The 20,134-nt window shown below is 42.3% G+C and overlaps 1 protein-coding gene across 1 annotated transcript in view; it reads right to left on the bottom strand.

Moving 5' to 3' along the window:
- Positions 1-17,443, bottom strand: part of Scimp (SLP adaptor and CSK interacting membrane protein) — a 31,183-nt gene extending 13,740 nt beyond the window's left edge. Inside the window, exon 1 of the mRNA XM_027922685.2 lies at positions 17,361-17,443. The gene's annotated coding sequence lies outside the window, so the exon portion shown is untranslated. The remainder of the gene's footprint in view (positions 1-17,360) is intronic.
- Between the last annotated feature and the right edge of the window lie 2,691 nt (positions 17,444-20,134).

Below are 20,134 nucleotides of genomic sequence, written 5' to 3' on the forward strand. Positions count from 1 at the left end.
GGTGGTACAATTTTTCAAAGGAGCCCTCAATTGGTTTAATGTCATGGCATTTTGCATCCTCCTCTACTAGTGATGGTCTAAAATTTGGGGGCCAACAGAGGTGAGGCAAAGAACCTCACCCCCCCACTGGTGCAAAGGCCTATCCACAAGTATAGCTGTATGCTGGACCGGTAGTCAGTGACGGGTATGATCCAATTGCAGTGGTACCAACCTAAGACAGGAGGCTGACGCCTAGAGGTCAGTTCATCCGATGACGGGTAAGGACCATATGTTGAATTGGACTGCCTAACAGGCACGGTCCCTAAGCCACATGCTTGTTGTTTAAACAGAGAGGGGGAGATGTTGAGAGCCACAGCCGAAGGGGCCCCAGCAAACTTCCAGCTGCCAGCAATCCAGCTGCCGGCTGATGATTGGCTCACAGCGGCCCCAGCAACATCTAGCTGATTGGCTCCTCGGCCCCAGCAACATCTAGCTGATTGGCTCCTCTGCGGTGATGCTCATTGGACTGTTTCCCTGCCCTTTCAGACCACGGAGCTGCTCATTGGGGGACTTTTTGGCTCTGCCCACGTGACCCAGCCAATCGGCCTCAAGAGCAGGAGGTTTGTGGGAGGTGGAGAAGAAGCTTGGGGGGGAGAGAGAGGCTTGAAAAAAGCCGGTGGTGGCAGTTGAGGCTCTGAGGATTTTTCCTGAGGAGCTGTTTTGTTTGGTGTGTGGTTCTAAAAATAAAGTTAGTTTCTTTTGACAAGTGGCTCCTGATTGTGCCCAGCCAGACTGCGGCACTAGGTACTCTAGAAACAGTAGACATCATCAATTTTGTTTCTTATATCGCAGATATAAGAAAATGCAGCAGAAGGGGAAAAGTGCCATTTAAAGAAATTATTGACTATAGTTCTTTTTTGTATCATAAAGATAAGATATAATTCATAACAGGGGAAAAAGAATTCTGAGGCTTTTTTTTTTTTTGAGGTGTGGATTAGAAAAAATACCTTGATGGATGCTATAGTTTGAATATGTGTTTTCCCCACCAAAACTCATATTGCAGTTTGGTGCCTAAAGTGACAAGTGTGTTGAGAGATGATGGGACTTTCAAAAGGCATTTGGGTCATAAGGAATCCACCCTCATGAAGGGATTAATGCCATCTCATGTGAGTGAGTTCTTTTGATTGCAAAACTAGGTTACAGCAAGACTTGCTTCTCTTCTGTATGTGCCTAATTCCCTTTCTGCCTTGAGTTAAATCTCCACAAGGCCCTCACCAGATGCAGCCATCTGACCTTGGATTTCTCAGCCTCCAGATCACTGAGCCAAAATAAACCTCTTTTCTTTAGAACTTACCAGTCTTAGGTGTTCTCTTACAGCAACAGAATGAGTCTCTTTGAGTGAGGCATGGTTAGGAGGGCAAAGCTGAAGATGTAGAACAAGCTTGAGTTAGCATAAGAAAAGTAACAAGAATCTGGGGTCTGAAGGTAGCAGACTAGAGAGGAGGAGAGACTTGGAACAGGTTAGCAGCAGAAGGAGAGGCCAAAGTCAGAGCTTAATTAGAAAGTCCCCATAGCAGAAAATAACCAGTGCATTTATGAGTATTTACATGTAATATTCAACTGTAAACGTCTGTCTGTATTACACTGTGTTGTAATATTCTGTTATCAGCACACCTTTAATAAAATTGTAGAATGTACAAAAGCTTGTATGAGCAGAACCTGTGGGGGCAGGTCAGGAATGACATTTAGGCAGTGGTTTTCCAAGCGGGGGTGGGGGTGGGGGTGGCGGGGCGGGACATACAGGCAAGAAGAGAGAATTACAGCTTCCTGCTTCAAGTGACAATGGGGAGCAGGCTGCAGGATGAACTATTTGGAATAGTCCCCAGGAATTCAAGGAATTCTTAGGGGAGAGAGAGTGTTCCCTTCATCCATGGAGTGAACACTTCGCCAGCTCATTTGGGTATCAGAGTAAAAGTGATCCTCCAGGGATCCTAAAAGATATCCTCTCATCTTGGTTACACAAGAACTTCCTGGGTCTCCATTTAGCCAATGGATATTCGTACAGTGCCATTTCAGCTGCATGGTTTTGAGTAATATTAATTATGTGAAAAGGCATCTAGGTAGGTGATAGAGAAACAGGGCAGTATCAGGCTGCTGTAAAGCCATTATTACTACTAAGTAAGACCTAACCTGGATGAAAATTTAATAATATGTTTGTATTAACAGCATAGTGTCTTTATTGGTTAAACTGATGTATCATAACTCAGATTTTCAGTTTCAAATTTAATTTCTTTATTCCAAGTTTTGACTTGGAGAAGTACAATGTTCTTTGGCTACTGATACACTTAACATGTGGTAAAATACAGTAACATATAACTAGTGTTTTTCTATATACATCACTCTGCAGTTTACTTTTTTACTCTATGTGACTTTTGTGATTTATCCATATTGGTAGATGTACTGTGGATTTCTTCTTTTTTTTTTTTTTTTCAACTTTTGCATTGAACTTTTATTGTTTGACATAGTTTTTGGTATTTTAAAGTACACTATAATTTTAAAAAGACAATCGTCTATATATACTTAAACATTTTAAGAGAAAGATTGATATATAAGACCAAACAGATCACATTTTGCTTCCCCCATGCCAGAAATTTGTATACCTTACATTTTAAATTCTGGAATGTACAACAGGTTAAAATAATGGAAAATTACACTTAAATAATGGGAAATTACTCTTGAAATAAAGATGCATTTTTCTAGGTGTGATTTATTGCAACTTTAGGTAAAGGCCAAATGCTATTTGAAAGAATTCCCTTCATGAAGGGGTTTCTCTTTTTAAAATTTGTTCTTTTTTAGTTATACATGACAGTCGAATGTATTTTGACATCTCATACATACATGGAGTATAACTTCCCATTCTTGTGGTTGTACATGATGTGGAGTTACACTAGTCATGTATTCATATATGAACACAGGAAAGTTATGTTCAATTCTACTGTCTTTCCCATTCACATTCCCCCTCTTTTTCCTTCAGTCCCCTTTGTCTACTGGGGATTTATTTTTAAGTGTCAGCTACTTAGGAAAACTCCACCCCTCAGTATGTACACAGAAGAGGTTTTTTTTTTTTGTCACAGTTCATTTATTTCAGGGTGTCCAAAAGAGAGCAGTAGAGAAAGAAGAATCAAGGGGAAAAGAAAAGCAAATGGGGACTGGGAATGGCTTTCAGTAAGGGGCTGTGAAATTTATTTTCACTGGACTTAAGAAAAAGCCATCTAGGGGCTGGGGATGTGTCTCAAGCAGTAGCGTGCTCGCCTGGCATGCGTGCGGCCGGGTTCGATCCTCAGCACCACATACAAAGAAAGATGTTGTGTCTGCTGAAAACTAAAAAATAAATAAAAAATTTAAAAAAAGATTACAGATCAGGGCTGAGAATATAGCTTAGTCAGTAGAGTGCTTATAAAAAAAAGAAAGAGCCATCTAACCAGCCAGTCAAAACAACTCTGTTAAGTCATAGATAAGTGACGATTTATCTATCTTAAACTCACTATGATTTAGTAGATACTGTAACAGTCAAAAGGAAGTGTAGGGGGGGACAGGAAGATGAAAGGAAAGAAGATCTGAGTAGAACTGTATAAAAAGAGGTTGGGACAAGAATATCAAGAAGTCACAGTCAGAAGTGAGAGAGACACGACGGAGATTGTCCTGCTGGCTTTTCAGAAGTAAATACCGTGACTATTGCCTGGGTTATGATCCATGTGGCAATAACTTGAGGGACAGCTTGTAGGAGCTGAAAGCTGTCTTCTGAAAGCCAGAAAAGAGAATTCAGTTTTTGAATTCTGCTAACAATTAGTGAGCCCGTAAGAGGACCTTGGACCTAAAGCTAGATCATAACCTTGACACAGAAACTACCATAATAAACTTGCATTTTTTTTTAATGCTGAAAAAAAAGGGGGCCATATATCAGAAAGCAGCCTCTTTGCTTAACAAGTGTAAATAGAAATGTCACCTTTACCCTTGGGTAAAGATATAGATAAATAGATAGGTAGATAGAGATAGGCAGCAGAGTAGACAGAAGTTGCTAATCAGCTGACTTTGAGATGGGGAAATACATTGGATGAACTCAATGTAACCATGAATCTGTGGCTTCTCTTCATTTTGTCAGTTTTTTTTTTTTCCTTCTTATTCAGATGTTTGTCTCCCTGTTCTTCATCTATCTTTCCTCTCATATTTTCTTTTCTTTCTTTTTTTTTTGTCTTTTTGTTTTACTCTGGAAGAATTTCTCCACAAAGCAACACAAACCTGATCTCTTTAGAACTACAGAAATTGATACCAGGACTTGAGGGTTAAAAGTCATTGTGTCAGAGGACGGGGTGGAAGGAAAGGTAGGAAAATGAGGGCCACAGCTCTTCACTGTAAACCCTCTATGTTACTTGATTTTTAAACTATTTGCATTCACTTTAATAAAACTGACCATGTAGTGTATTCAGTTTTTGTGAAAAGCCATTGTTCAAGTTTCAAGGTCAAAGAAATTTCATTGTCATCTGGTTCCTGGGAAAGAAATAGGAAGTAGAATGATGTTATTGAAAGTGAAACAGTGGGTCACTTCAGAACTTCTCAGAGGGATAAGTATTTTTATTTCTGATTTCTTGTTGGTTTTTTTTTTTTTTTTTTGGTTTTGGGTTTTTTTTTTTTTTTTTACTAATAAAACTGATTTGATTTGCCATCAGATATTTTGAGCATGTTTAGTGCAGACTGAGCAGTCTGCCAAGTACAGTTCCACCTCTCACCTCATTTCATTCTCAACCACTACCCTGTTCCCCAGATGGGGAGCTAAGAACAGAGGGAAGTGAACTGCCCAAGTGACCCAGGAAGGCCAAAATGTTTTCTGTCCATGTCATGGGACGTTCCTCTGTTGATATTGATAATGATATCCTGAAATCATCAAGGAAAGGCCAAAAAGGGTTCCAGACATCTTGCTGTAGAAGGGGCATCACTGTGGCAGTGTCATGGTGGTGTGAGGGACCACAGAAGATCCTCCTAAGTGAATGGCCAGAGCCCACAATGAAAAATAAAAGTCTCAAGTTCCCCACTTTCTAAGACCAGAGAAATAGCATTGCAAGTCACCCTTCCCCATAGACCAATAGGAGGTATTTTTTCAATAGAACTGAGGAGAAGCTGTCTTTTGAAAGAGTACAGTTGTGAAAGAGGACTAAGAGAATCACATCCCACTCCCACTTAGATATTCCCTAGATCGGTCAGCCTAGTTTAATGGTGAAGGTGCTTTCAGACAGGGTAGAGGAGCTCCAGGGAGAGATGGTGAGAGAATACAGGGAATAGGCAATGGGCAGTGTCTACATGATCAAGTTCAGGCCTGAAGTTGGGACCACAGAGGGGTAGATAAGATTGTGGGGTGCAGGACAACTGAGAGCTACTGAAGCATGGGGCAGAGAAATGCTTGCATGAGAGGATGCTGAGAATCAGCCCAAGAGCTACAGCTCTTGGGGGGACCACAAAAGACTCTCAAGGCCAGGGGTTGAGGCCCTTATTACTGGGCTAGCTAGAAGTCCTAATGCCACCACCACAAACTTCATCAGTAGTTATGGCCCACTGATGGGATATTTCCCATGGACAATTGCTTGTCCTCTCTTTCTCCCTCAATCCAATGCTGGGAGGTAAGTTTAGGGAAGGGGATGTTAAGGGAACTGAGAATTCTCTACCCTGTCAATACTCCTCTCACCAGGACGAAGGATGAGCTCTGAGTCTAATATAAGGTTTCAAAATGAGTATAGCTAAATTTTAAAAAGCTAAAATGAGTCTGCTTAATAATCAAAAGTAACTAAAATAGTTTTTCTTTTTTTTTTCTTTCTGTTCTTTTTTTTTTTTTTTTTGGTACTGGGAATTGAACCCAGGGGTCCTTAATCACAGAGCCACATCCTCAGCACTTTTATTTTTTAATTTTGAGACAGGGTCTCACTAAGTTGCTGAGGGTCTCACCAAGTTGCTGAGGCTAGCCTCGAACTTGAGATCCTCCTGCCTCAGCCTTATAAGTTGCTGGGATTACAGGTGTATACCATCACGTCTGGCTTAAAAGTTTTGAAATTGAACTGAAATGTTTTTATGGGGAGGCCATGCCCCATGGTGATAAGCAGGAGCCCAGGTAGCAACAGTTGTCAGAATAAAGCTGTGTTCATTTCCTAGGACTGCTCTATCAAATTACTGGTGCAAAACAACACAAATTTATTATTCATTCCTGGTGTGGTGGTGCATGCCTGTTATCCACCTACTCAGGGGGCTGAGGCAGGAGGATCACTTAAGTGCAGAGAGAGATATAGGACCAGCCTGGGCAACATAGACAGGCCCTGCCTCTAAAAAAAAAAAAAAAATGATCTTAACCATTCTGGAGGTTAGAAGTCCACATAAGTCTCACTTATAGGGCTAAAATTAAAGTTGAAAGGACTATGTCCCTTCTGGAGAATCTATGGCTTTAGAAGCCACTCACTTTCCTTGACTCATGGTCTTCTCCCATATCTTCAGAGCCAACAGGGTCCCCATCTCTCTGATCATTCTTCCAAAGGCACATCTCCTTCTACTCTCCCATGTAAAAAGGCTCTTGTGGTTATTTTGGGTGCACCCAGTCTATTTCCCCATCTCAAAGTCAGCTATTAGCAACCTAATTCTGTCTTCTACCTTAATTCTCCTTTAACATGAAATCTGACACTGTCATAAGTTCCAGGGATTAGAATGTGGAAATACTGAGGGAGGAAGAGGTCCAGACACAAATGCTTCATGCTCATACCTCAATGGGATGACACTCTTCAGTTAAAGTAATTCCATGAGTTTATACATTTAAAAAGGTTTTTTTCTCCTTTCTTTTTTGCCATCTGAGTGATGTCTCAGGAAAATAAGGGGGAAGAAAAGTAATGATGATCTGCCTTCTTTGACCAGAAGCTCAGCTCGTGGTGAATTGCTGGCCCAGTCAGGAAGCAGCAGAGTCCTGCCACAAGGTGGACATAGGGGCAAGGCTGTCACTTGAGAGGGAAAAAAAAATTTTTTTAAAGAGGCTCAGAAGATAGGAGGGTTTTCAAGGCAGGACTCTGGTTTAAAGATAAAACAGGGCCCTGGGAACCAAAGAATATACGACCAAGATCCAGTCTAGGCTGACAGTGGAATCTAATAGGAGAGCAGACCTGGTCCCACCCCTCATCCATAGATCAGTGCTAGTCTCAGGGAATGGGGAGGGCTTGAGTGTGGAAGTGCAGGTGTAGGGGTCCCAGCTGCTGACCTGGAAGGACAGGGTCTGACCTCGTTTCCTGTAGACTTTGAAACAGTTGGTGGACTAAGAATTTAAGGTCTACCAGAAGTCCTCATCCCTGAATATTGGAGGGCCTTAAAAATTGCTGATGTCCACAACTTGAGACAGTGGTACATGCCTATAATCACAACAACTCAGAAGAATCAAGTTCAATACCAGCCTCAGCAACCTAGTGAGTCCCTAAGCAACTTAGCAAGACCCTGTCTCAAAATAAAAAATTAAAAGGGCTGAGGATGGAGCTCAGTGGCCAAACACCCCTGGGTTCTGTCCATAGTACCACCCCCCAAAAATGCCTATGTACAAAACACCATAGATTCTGATGAAATTGAGCTGGAGTAGGTCCTGCCTATAGGAATTTGGTTGTTTTTATAAAGTTCTCCAGATGATTCTAATATGAGGCCAAGGTTGAGAACTTCTGATATACATGTTATTGCTTAAAACTTTATTGTAAGGTCCCAAGGAAGGGGTTATTACTACAGTCCGAGGCATGTGGTAGAAGAAGGATTAGTTCCATGACTCTCCTTGGATACCAAAATCTGTTTAAGCTCAAGTCCTTTATATAAAATGATATAGTATTTGCACATAACCTATGTATATCCACCCATATATGGTACTTCAAATCACCTCTTGATTTCTTATATTACCCAGTACAGTGAATATGCTACATCAATGGCTGTTGCACTGTATTGTTTAGGGAATAATGACAAGGAAAAAAGTCTGTGTGTGTTCAGTTCAGATACAACTTTTTTTTTCCTGGTATGAGGATTGAACCCAGGGGTGCTCTATCACTAAGATATACCCCAGATCCTTTTTATTATTTATTTATCTACGTGCCAGGGACTGAATCCAGGGTGCTTAACCACTGAGCAACATCCCCAACCCCCTTTTTAAAAAAATATTTTATTTAGAGATAGGGTCTCACTGAGTTGCTTAGGGCCTCACTAAGTTGCTGAGGCTGGTCTCAAACTTGCAATCCTTCTGCCTTAGCCTTAAGGATAGCTGTTATTATAGGCATGTGCCACCACTCCTGGCAGGCAGGCAGGCAGGCAGGCAGGCAGACACAATATTTTTTTAAAATATATTTTCAATCTTATGTTGGTTGAATCTGTGAGTATGGAACCCATCAACATGGAGTACTAGCTGTACTTCCATTTTACAAATGAAGAAATAGAACTCAGAGAGGTTAAGAGATTTGCTAAGGTTTACACAGTCTAATTGACTTCCTGACATTCCATTTCAGTCTGGTCTGACACCATATTTGTACTTTGCCACCCTGACATGAAGGTGATAAATTCTTTCTTTTCATAATAGAACTGAAAGCAGAACCACGGTTCAAGAATTTCCAATATTGGCAAGATTTCGTTTAGTCTTTAGCTGTGACTTCTTTCCCCCAACCCCCTGCGGTACTGGGGATGGAACTCAGGGCTTCATGCATGTTAGGCAAGCATACTACCACTAAGCTATATCCCCAGTCCTAGCTGTGACTTCTTGTTGCACATTATGAGAAACTCAGTATGAAAATGCACTTTGGAAATATAACACTCATATGCCGACTTATCATAAGTTCTAACTACTCCACATGCCCCAGATCATTTAATTCTCACAATAGCTCTATAAGTCTATAAGGTAGAAAATTCTGATCATTATTCTGGTTTACAGATGAGAAAACAGAAGCTTAGGAGGACTTAACAACTTGCCCAAGGTTGCAGAGCTTGAGAGTGAAAAATCAGAAACCGAACCTAGATACATCTGACTCTAAGGCCTTAATTTTTGACCACCAAGCCTGGATTTCTCAAAAATTACATTAAATTACCTGAGAAATGTATTAAAATTCATTTTAATATAGGGGTCTATGGCCCACTCCACTCTCAATTCTGATCTGTAGATCTAGAATAGGATTTGAGCATCAACTTTTTTTTTTTTTTTCTGATTTGAACCCAAAGGTACTCTACTGCTGACCTACATCCCCAGTCCTTTTTATTTTGGAATAGGGGCTTGAAAAGTTGCCCAGACTGACCTCGAACTTGTGATGCTTCTGCTGTCAGTCTCCCAAATAGCTGGGACTACAGGTGTGTGCCACCAAGCATCAGTAATTTTAACAAGCACTCCAGGTGGTTCTCAGGCCTCAGTGAGCAACACTGTACTTCTCTGCAGAGTTCCCAACTGGGACTGGTGATGAGCTGGATCCTTATTCCCTGAAACGGTCATACGTGGCAGCAGAATGAGCCAGGTGAAAGGAAAGCCACCCAAACTCCTTGAACCCAAATAACTTTCCTATCTGCTTGTCACAGGGCCTGGAATCCCACCGGAAGCCCACTGTCAATGAATGAGTCATTTCTCTCCAGAGTAAGGCGCTGTCTCCTCTCTCTCCACTTCCTCTTCACTTTAAACCTACTTGCTTGAATGTGTAAACATGAAAGAAGACAAACTGAGTCATTGAATCCTGTTTTCCTTCCTTAGTGCTTTGGCAGGAGCAGGGACATCTGAGAATCTTTATCAAAGGTCTTTGGAGGATAGTTATAGCCAAATATGATGAGGATGTAGGAATGCAGTTCCTATGAAACCAAGAAGACCCAGAATCCCTCTCCCCCTTATCTAGACATGTGTCCTTCCTTCTTGGTATTTTTTTCCCAACTTCGTGGTGCTCCCTGCTCAGGAGCTCAGAAATCTCATACTTTCTCCCCTTCCTCCTCAATCATCCTGCCCTCAGGAAAGTCTCTGAGCCTCATTCACTTTGAGAAGATCAGAGGGAAAGATGGAATCCTAAAGAATCTATGCATCAAAGTAGAAGGAAAGAGAAAGAGGAACTTTCAAAGGAGGATGAGAAGGAATAACCAGAGGTAGATGCGAACAGGAGAGAAGGATATCCCAACAGGCAAGGAAAGCCTGAACTTCAAGAAGGAAGGGAATTGAGGCTGAGTAAAGGTTGTTTGTGTGCAGTATCAAAGACTTCGTGTGTGTTTATAAACCGTGACAGTGCCAGGAGCGAGGACCAGAGTGAAATACAGGGATAGGAGAGAGCAGGAACAATATCCGACATAAGAGAATGAGCTTTCAAAAGGGAACAAGGATGAAGACAGGGGGTTGAGGCTGAATGGAACCAGAGAAGACTGAGGTCTGAGGACAGGAAGTTGAGAGCTCACACCCCAAAGTTTCCATTTCCTCCAAAGTAGGAGGCAAAGTCAATTTTCTGGGGACGGGTTGGGGTGGTGGGCGAGGCTGGAGAACAGACTCCTCTTCCACATTCCAGCCCTGCCTCCCACATACTGTACATCCCCAGGGCACTTCCTTCTAGAGCTGCCTTCCTCCTCTCAGGCCCCTCCTGATGAGTGCTGCTCAGCCATTCAAAGGGACACTGCTACCCCGAAACATGTTATGATCAACAGGTGAAATGCATTCGCCCTCCAGATGAGACCATTACAACGACAGTTGTCTTCTGATGAGTTTGTTCTGTTAATTGTATTGCCTCCCACACTGGTGCACGGATCAACACACATGTCAGCTTGTGAGCAAGGCTTTGCTTCTTTCTTTACCCCTGTTTCTAGTTCCGAGAACATCACCTGGGACACAGTAAATGCTCCATATATGTCGGTGAATACATGAAGTCCATTATGGGCAGACTTCCCTTGTGACGATGCAGGGTCGTAGATCATTTGACTCAAGGCTCTGAAATTCGTGTGTCATGTCGTATATTTCCAAAGCCACCAGAGGCTGGCTGGGAAGCAGAACCGTGGGAGCTCTGGGGGAGGTGTGGGGGGGTCCAGCTTCCCCTTGGTTTCTTCCTATTCTTCTAGTTGCCCAAGACATTTTCAAGGAACATCAGTGAGAAGCCTGTTGCAATTCTGAGTGGTTTCTTCTTCGGGGGGGGGGGGGGGGGGGAAAGAATTGAGCAAGACATTCCACTGGGTGGGGGAGAAGGAGGGTGGGATGGGAGAGCAGCTAAAGGCAATCACATCTCAACCCCAAGACTCACATTCTCTAGAAGGTATTTCCAGGGAGACAGCAACAGAACCTTCATCAGAAATTCTAAATAAATTCACAATCTCACATCTGAGATTGTGAGTTTATTTAGCATTTATCTTTTTTTTTTCCAACCGAGATATCTTCTCAGTGAGAAATCATTTACAACACGAAAGGTACACACATATGCACATAAATATGAAATATTGAAGGGACCTGGGCTGGGCATCAAGAGAATAGGTTTCTTGTCTCCAGTGTGCTGGGAACCTGCTCAGAACAAGACCCTTAATGTCTCACCTGTCTTGTTAGGTGGAAATGCTTCCAAAAGATGAATACATGCTGAAGAGAAGAAGATTACCAGACATGGGGGCATTATTAAGAGCAAACCACAATGTTCTGTTAACAAATGCAAGTGCCAAGAAAGGAAGCCACTATCAGGAGGTCACTGCAGAACATTTAGGGGAGCAGGCTGGGCCAGGAGTGAAGTTTGCTAGTAGAAACTGGGGAGTGTTGGATTCCTCTGGGTCATAGAGGGAGAAGAACATGGAGTCGGTGGTAGGGGGTAATAAGAAGAGGGATGGGAGGAAGTGAAGTAGGGAAGCCAGGCAAAGGTGGGAGAAGCAATTGACAGAAAGTATTTAGAAGGGCTGGGGATGTAGCTCAGTGATAGAGAGCTTGCTTAGCACATGCGAGGCCCTGGGTTCAATTCCCAGCACTGGGGGAAAAGAAGTTCCCAGGAATGGGACTGCAAAGATGATTTCAGAACAGGCCTGTGTTATATTCAGTTTGTAGTTGTCATGCTGCACTACACACCCTACTGGTACCCCACTGCCCAATCTTTATGTAGTCTCTGCATCTACCGAGTGCTTTTGTGAGCAGATCTGTTTTGGTGACCTGGGAATCCAGGAAAAGGGCTCAGTTCACTCCTGGATCTGTGCAATACACTCCTCCAGAGATTGTGAGCCAGTGCTGACCAGCAGGAAAGAGGTGACCTCCTAGGGAAACTGCAGACATCCCAGGGAGGGCTTTGGAAGGCCCTGAAGCAGGCTGTGTAGTGAGAGTTTGAGCTGATCTCAACCTAGATCTCAAGGTCCTGGGAGACGGTAGATATCATCCAGGCTCATCAGCATCAGCAGTTCTTGCCTGATTCCCTTCTGGTTCCCAGACTCTCTGATCCTGTTTAGGGGCTCCATGCTCCCACCTGACCTTCTCGCTGACATCAGCACCAACAACAGCCCATGTGGATAGTTGACAATAACTTCAAATCAGAGTGTGCCAGGGGCAGAGCAGGGCTGGGTAAATTAGAAGGAGTCCAGTGTCTTTTCTTTCTCTATTCTTGCAATTCTGTGAAAAGCTGGAAGCCCCAGCCTCATTCTTCCTGTTCCCATGGGCCCGTGTCCACCCACCTCAGACAGACAGTCTACCTCTATATTTCACCTCCACTTGAGTCTTCAAATCCATTCCCTCTTCTCCATATCTTCTTTCCCTGCTTTAGTCCAAGTCTTCACTATCTCTGCACCTGGTCCATTGAATTTTTGCTGGCCCCTTATCACCTATCTGGCCCTCCACTTGCTGCCAAATGTAAATATGACCCTGGCCTTCCCTGTCATAAGCTTTTCAGTGATTCTTTATGATTGGAGCAAAGTGAAGACTGGTGTCACCTCTACTTAGCACGGTCAAGGGCATTCTCTATGGGCACCCTGCCCACCTCATCAGCCTCAGCACTCCCTTCCCCCACACTTCCTGTGCCCTGCTAACCCTCTGCCCTTTAAGTGTCCTGCAGTTCCCAGGATTCCCTGTGCCCTTCCTCACCCTAGGCTCAACTGGTTTAGAACAGCCATGCCCAGGGTATTTAACTTCCTACCAAAGTGGTAGCAGCTCTGTGGTTTGTACACAGGAGATATTTGGGGCAGCAGTCTCATTATCTTGAAGCTTTATTTGCATAACAGCATTCTTTTTTTATTTAGGTGTCAAGTAAAAATCAATAAAAATGGCAAGACTTTCTCCATAAGGGCGTAATTTACAAATTCACATTTGAAATAAACTTGAGAAAAATATCAATCCACCACACACAAATCTATGAATTATTTTATTCTGAAGACTTGGAGGTAGGGCATAAAACAAATGGAGGGGGGTGTTGAAGCATACCTCTTCTCCTTCCTAATCCTCCCCCTCCAATCCACTGCTTGATTCTGCATGGACACCAGGTCCTCTGAATGGGCTTTGAATGCATCCAAAAAAGTCAATGCTTTCCTCAAGTCTTTGGTCATTTGGCCTGCAATTTTATACACTTTCATTTTTACATGAAAATAAAGGACCAATAGTTTCTTAAATTATTAATAACTACTAAAATTTAATGTTCTTAAACTAAAATTAGCAGGCTCTTAGAGTTTGCTGAGGACTCCAAATAATATTCTGCCAGAAAGTCTAGCCACTATGGAACTCCTGGCAGTATCATTGAAATCACACACATCTTAGAAGCCTGGAATTCTTGCAACTCAAGAAAAAGCTACTGATCTTTATGGATGTGGTCCTAAGTGGGTCATGGAGTTTAGCTGCTGTGATTCTTGAATTTTTTTTAAAGAACATAAAAATTTTATTATGAGTCTAACATGGTAAAATTTGGAGTTATTTTTCAAGTAGGGGCAAGATGACTGAATCTTATATTGAGCTCTCTATATAAAGAGAGGGATAAAGGGCTTAGGCTTCTGGGGGAGAGGGAAGGGATGCAGGATATAAAAGGTTTCAGGGGAGGAGGTGCATGGTGAGCAAGTATTGTCTTACTGGGCTGGTTTTTTTGTTTGTTTTTGGTTTGATTTTTGTTGTTGTACTGAGGATTGAGCCCACAAGTGTCCTACCTATGAGTTATATCCCCAAGTCTTTGTTTTTTTAGGGTCTCGCTAAATTGCCCAAGCTGGTCTCAAACTTTTCATCCTCCTGCCTCGGCCTCTGGAGAAGCTGGGATTATAGGTGTGTTCCACTATGCCCAGCTAGCTTATTGATTTTTAATTATACATTATGATCTGTTTAGCTTCTGTCAATTAAGTACTATGATGTATGCATGTGTTAAAACAAACAGCATTGGGAAATTTTTTTTTTTAGCAAATTGACATGTATACATTGTATAAACATAAATTACAGTCATATGCTTAGTGCTAAAGAAGATATGTAAATATTTTTACATATATTATGTAGTTACTTTGTGTCATTGTGTGGGTGATGTTTTACTTGTGAATTTGTGTGATGGTTTTTGTGTGTGTTTATGGTGCTGGAGATTGAACCTAGGGCTTTGTGCATGCTAGGCAAGTGCTTTATCACTGGCGGACATCCCCAGCCATTTTTTTTTTTCCTACTGGGGATTAAACCCAGGGGCACTCAACCACTGAACCACACCTCCAGCTCTTTTTTTTTTTATTTTGAGATATGGGTCTCACTAAGCTGCTGAGACTGGCTTTGAACACTTGATCTGCCTGCCTCAGCCACCTGAGCCACTGGGATGCAGGCACCACCTAGCCCTTATTTTTTTAAAAAACTAACTTGTGATTACCTTGCTAAACCTTATAGAACAATAGAGATGCTTTTAATTTACAAACATTGTCTTATAATATAGAATTACAAAATTATTTTGTGATATAAAATGTGAGTAAGCTCATATTCCTGTATATGAAGTAAGTAATGTAGTGACAGGTTTACAGTAATTCATCTGCGTGTTGTGCACTTTGATAATATTCTTATTCTACATTCTTTATTTTGTATCATGCTGTAATACTGACATCATGTTAATTGTTCCACTAGAAAAAAAATATGGGATCTGAATATAAAGCTTACGGAATTGAGAAGGCCAGGCTAAACTGGACAGGTCATTGGCTGAGCTGAGTCATGCTCTTGCAAGTGCTTCTCCCAGTGGGATAGCTTGTCATACTATGACAGCTCTCAGATTAATCTTGAGCCTGATTTGTTTCATTACAGGACTTGATTCTGTTCATATGTGATCACCCATCATAACTGATTGCCTGTCAGGTGTATTTGTCAGCTCACAGCTAGAAATTACTTTTTCTACTTGCTAGGGGAAAAAAAAGAAAGAAAATAACAATAACATCTTAATCTGACAAAGCTGTGGGAAAATTGATCCTCCACTGGTCAATGGCAGTATATGTGAATATTAAATTTTTTTTTAATCAAATGGCAATACATTTTAAAATGGCCATGTCCTTTGATTCAGTATTTTTAGAAATCTAGTCTAAAAAGCAATCAGAAGAAAATAAATCCTAAATGCATAAATATATTCATCTACGTATAGGTAAACATGGAACTACCCAGAGATCAAATAGAGAGGGACTAGAAGTAAATTATATAATTACTTGATGGGCTAGGGTGCAGTAATAGGATGAAAGTTAACAACAAAACATCATGAGCAAATTACTGGGAGACTTTTGTTGTTGTTGATTGATTTTGAGGTGCTTGGGGGCTAAACCCAGAGGCATTCTACCACTGAGCCTCACCCCCAATCCTTTTTATCTTTTATTTTGAAATAAGGTCTCACTAAGTTGCTGAGGGTGGTCTCAAATTTGCAATCCTCCTCCTTTAGTCTCTGGAGTCCCTGGGATTTCAATAAGCAATGCCCAACTGTCACTTATTTTAAAAGCTTCTGGTTCCCTGCTCCCAAATAGGCTGATTTTCTAAAGTTTCTAAGATGTTCTGTATGATGTGTTTGCCCTCATTAGAGTCTTCCAGAGTTGGGGATTGCTCAGCTTCAGTTTACCCCTAGATTTCTCCCACTTGGAAGTCTTTCCTGGGGCCAAAAAAAATTGCTTATTTTACTTGTTTGGTTGGTTCTAAGAATGTGGAAGAAAACTTGAATTCTGCCACTCAGTGGCTCTCTGGCAGTAACACCATTAGAAGGCACCAGTGGTTCTAGGTGGCAAAATTTGGAGTTATTTTCCGCAACTTTCAAATTTTCAGAGGGGAAAAAAAATCCTAAAAAATTAAAAAGAAGATTGCAGCTTTGCGTTCTGCAGGCTCAGCAATGCTCACTTATTGTGTGTGTGTGTGTGTGTGCACGCGTGTGTGTGCACGCGTGTGTGTGCATGTTTAGTACTGGGGATTGAACCTAGGAGTACTCTACCACTGAGTTACACCCTCACCCTTTTTTGCTTTTTAGAGTCAGGGTCTCACTAAGCTGCCTGGGTTGGCTTTGAATTTGTGATCCTCCTGCCCCAGCCTCCTGAGTTGCTGGGATTACATTTCTTTTTTTTTTAGAGAGGATCTCACTATGTCAATCAGGCTGGATTCAGTCCAAACTCCTGGACTCAAATGATCCTCCTGACTCATGTCCTAAGTGCTGGGACTACAGGCGTGCACCACCACACCTGGCAGCTGTGCCACTTTGGGTATGTGTGTGCAAAGGCACCAGGGAAGAGAGTGGTTTTAGGAACAAGTGCATGAGGCAGTGGAAGTAGAAATGGAAAATCTGACCCCAGGTCTCCTCGAAAATTAAATTTCTAGAGGGCAAGAGCAGAGAGGTGAGTCAAGATCTCATCCCACCCAGGACACCATGATTCCGAGGCCTCTGGAAGGCGGAAAGGCTTATAAATCCCTAAACATCAGAAATGCAGAGACAAAGATACCCAAACTGATGATGTCCTAGTACTTTCATCTGAGAAACATACCCTAAAGTTTACCTAGTTGATGCCTTGGCCCCCGCCCCAACTCTAGCCCAGTGCCATGAGAATTCTCTCACAGGAGAACATACCAGATCTCACCATCAGTATCCAGGAATGATAATAAGCCTCTTACAGTTTACACACATCTCACTCCCTGTCATTCTCATTTCAACCTGAAAGGTAGAGTTCATCCTCCCAGACATACGCAAAGAAACAGAAACCCAGAGAGATGAAGTGATGCCTTAGGTCACACAACCAATGATAAGCAGAGTGGATATCTCAAGGCTGGTGTTTCTCCAACCCCACCCAGTGGTTGTCCCAAGGCTTTAGGTTCAGTTTATCCCTGGTTCATTTGCTCACATAGACACAGACCTAGATGCCAACACTGGCAGATACCTGGGGTAGAGAAAGCAGGAAATTGCCCCTGGGAAAGCCATAGTGCCTACCTGAACTGCCAGGGGGTCCAGATGCGAGCAGCTGAGGAGGCAGCGCTGGCCTGAGTGCTGTGCTCAGTTGCAGCTGGCGAGAGGCTCTTCCCCACCCCTAAAGCAATGAGCACCAGCCTGACCACACTTCTCCTTTCTGATCAGCCCACAGGCGAGAAACCCAGGCACCGTCACCATGCAACCATTCCCCTTTCCAGTGACACTGACTACCCCAAGCTTTTCAGAAGCTGGAGTCTTCTCTCTACCCTTTCTTGCTCCCTCAAAGTCCACCAAAGTACCTTCACAGTATGGGAGGGAGTCTGAGAGGGATTGGACTCCAGGGTGAAGACTCTGCATTGTGCATGGGCAAGATGTCCCCACAGAGGAGTCTTCCCTGTGCATTCCTGGACACAGCAGCCATGAGCTCAAGAAGAAAGACAGAACTCAGAGTCCACCCAATAACACGGGGGAAGAGACCAGCTCATGAGTGACAAACACACCATCTCAGAAGAGAGCGTCTTGAAACCCCTGGGAACCCTGGAACTACTAACCCAGCTTCTGCTCAGAAAAGGCAAGGAAAAGGGAAAGGCTTCCTGTTTCTAAAGGTGTGTGACATCCAGCATCATGAAATGTGTTCAGCCAGGCGCAGTGGTACTTGCCTGTAATCCCAGCTACTCAGGAAGCTGAGACAGGAGGATTGCAAGTTTGAGGCCAGCCCAGGCAACTCAGCAAGACCCTGACTCAAAAAAAACCCCAGAAAGGTCTGGGGGTGCAGCTCAGTGACGGAGCACTTGCCTAGCACATGCAAGGCCTCAGGTCCATCCCCAGTATCACAGAAAAGAAAAAAAAATGTGTCCAGTGGGCATTTTGACTGACTGAGTCACTCCCTACAATACTGTGAGACTAAATTTTCAGTGAGGGCTCTGAAAATGAGAAGTTGGGGTGGGGAAATCAAGAGACCATTTTGTTGAATGGGCTGCTTCTGACTGAAGTGAGCAGTCACGTCAGGAAAATACATAATGACGATAACCTGGAATGTCTGGTAAATTTAAAAACCTGCTCAGAAGATTCCTAATGTATGGAATTTGCTAATTTCATTGGTATAAATTCTCCCACCATGACTAGTTCTAAGATACCAATGTGACATTGATGGATTTGGAATTGGGAGGAAATGTGTGCAATCAGTTGCCTCTCCTGGGCCTTTCTGGGCCTGTGCAGCATTAATAAATCCTGTCATTGAGCACCTGCTGGGGACTCAGGCTTGGAACCGGTAGCTTAAATTCCTTATTTCGTCTGATCCTCAATAAGTGGAAGATTATCATCTCCACAGGTGAGAACAATAAACCCCTTTTAGCCTATGTGGGTCCTCACTGAACAACAAAAAGTTGGACCTTGTTTTTTTAAAAATCCATTCAGCCTCTTTATGTTTTTTTTTAATTAACTAATTTAGTTAGTTAATTAGTTATAGATGGACACAATAACTTTATTTTATTTATTTATTTTCATGTAGGGCTGAGGATCCAACCCAGTGCCTCTCATGTGTTTGGTGAGCACTCTAACTCTGAGCTACAACCCCAGCCCTCTTTATATTTTTTGATTGGAGAATTTAGTTCATTTCTATTTAAAGTAATTACTGATGGGTAAGGACTTACTATTGCCATTTTATTCATTATTTTCTGTGTATCTTCCTTTTTACTGTCTTCTTGCTGTTTTACTTGGTGAAAAATCTGGCTTATGTAAATTTTCAACTGGTGACTTAACTTCAGTTGTGTACAAAAGTGCTACAGTTTTAACTATCTCCTCCCATTTTAGGTTTTTGATGTCATAATTTACTGCTTTTTATATTATGTATCTGCTAATAGATTATTGTAGCTATAATTATTTTTAATACTTTTATATTTGAATCTTTAAATCAGAGTTGAACGTGATTTACATACCACAATTACAGTATTAGAGTATTCTAAATTTGAATGTTGACTTAACATTACCAGTGAGTCCTGTACTTTCATATTACTAATTACCATTCTTTCACTTTAGCTTAAAGAATCCCCTTTAGCATTTCTTTCTTTCTTTCTCCTCCTCCTCTGCGTCCTTCCTCTCCTCCTTCTTCTTCTTTTCCTTGAAGTACTAGAAATTTAAGCCAGGGGACTCTATTGTGGTACACCCCCAGACCTTTTTTATTTTGATTTTGATACAGGATCTTGCTAAGTTGCCAAGGCTGGTCTTGAACTTGCAATCCTCCTGCTTCGGTTTCCTGAGCTGCTAGGATTACAGGCGTGCACCACCATGCTAGCATCCTTTAGCATTATTATTTTTTAATATATATATTTTAGTTGTTGATAGACCTTTTTTTTATTCATATGTGGTGCTGCGAATTGAACCCAGTGCCTCACACATGCCAGGCAAGTGTGCTACCACTGAGCCACAGCCCAGCCTCTTTAGCACTTTTTGTAAAGCAGATCAAGTGGTGAACTGCCTCAGCTTCTCATATCTAGGAAAGACTTTGTCTCTCTTTTATTTCTAAAAGGGGCAGGTTTGCTGGGTAAGGTAGTTTGGGTTAGCAGTTTATTGATTTCAGCACTTTTAACATATCATCTCTCTCTCTCTCTCCTGGCCCATGGGGTTTCTGCAAGAAAATCTGCTGATAGTCTAATGGAGGTTCCCTTGTTTGTGATGAATCTTCTCTTCTCTTGCTGCTTCCAAGATTCATTCTCCTTTTGGGGACTGGGGTTATATCTCAGTGGTAGAGTGCCTGCTTAGCATGTGTGAGGCCCTGGGTTTGATCTCCAGTACTG

This window comes from Marmota flaviventris, chromosome 17 (genome assembly GCF_047511675.1).
Source record: "Marmota flaviventris isolate mMarFla1 chromosome 17, mMarFla1.hap1, whole genome shotgun sequence".
NCBI classification, from domain to species: Eukaryota; Metazoa; Chordata; class Mammalia; order Rodentia; family Sciuridae; genus Marmota; species Marmota flaviventris.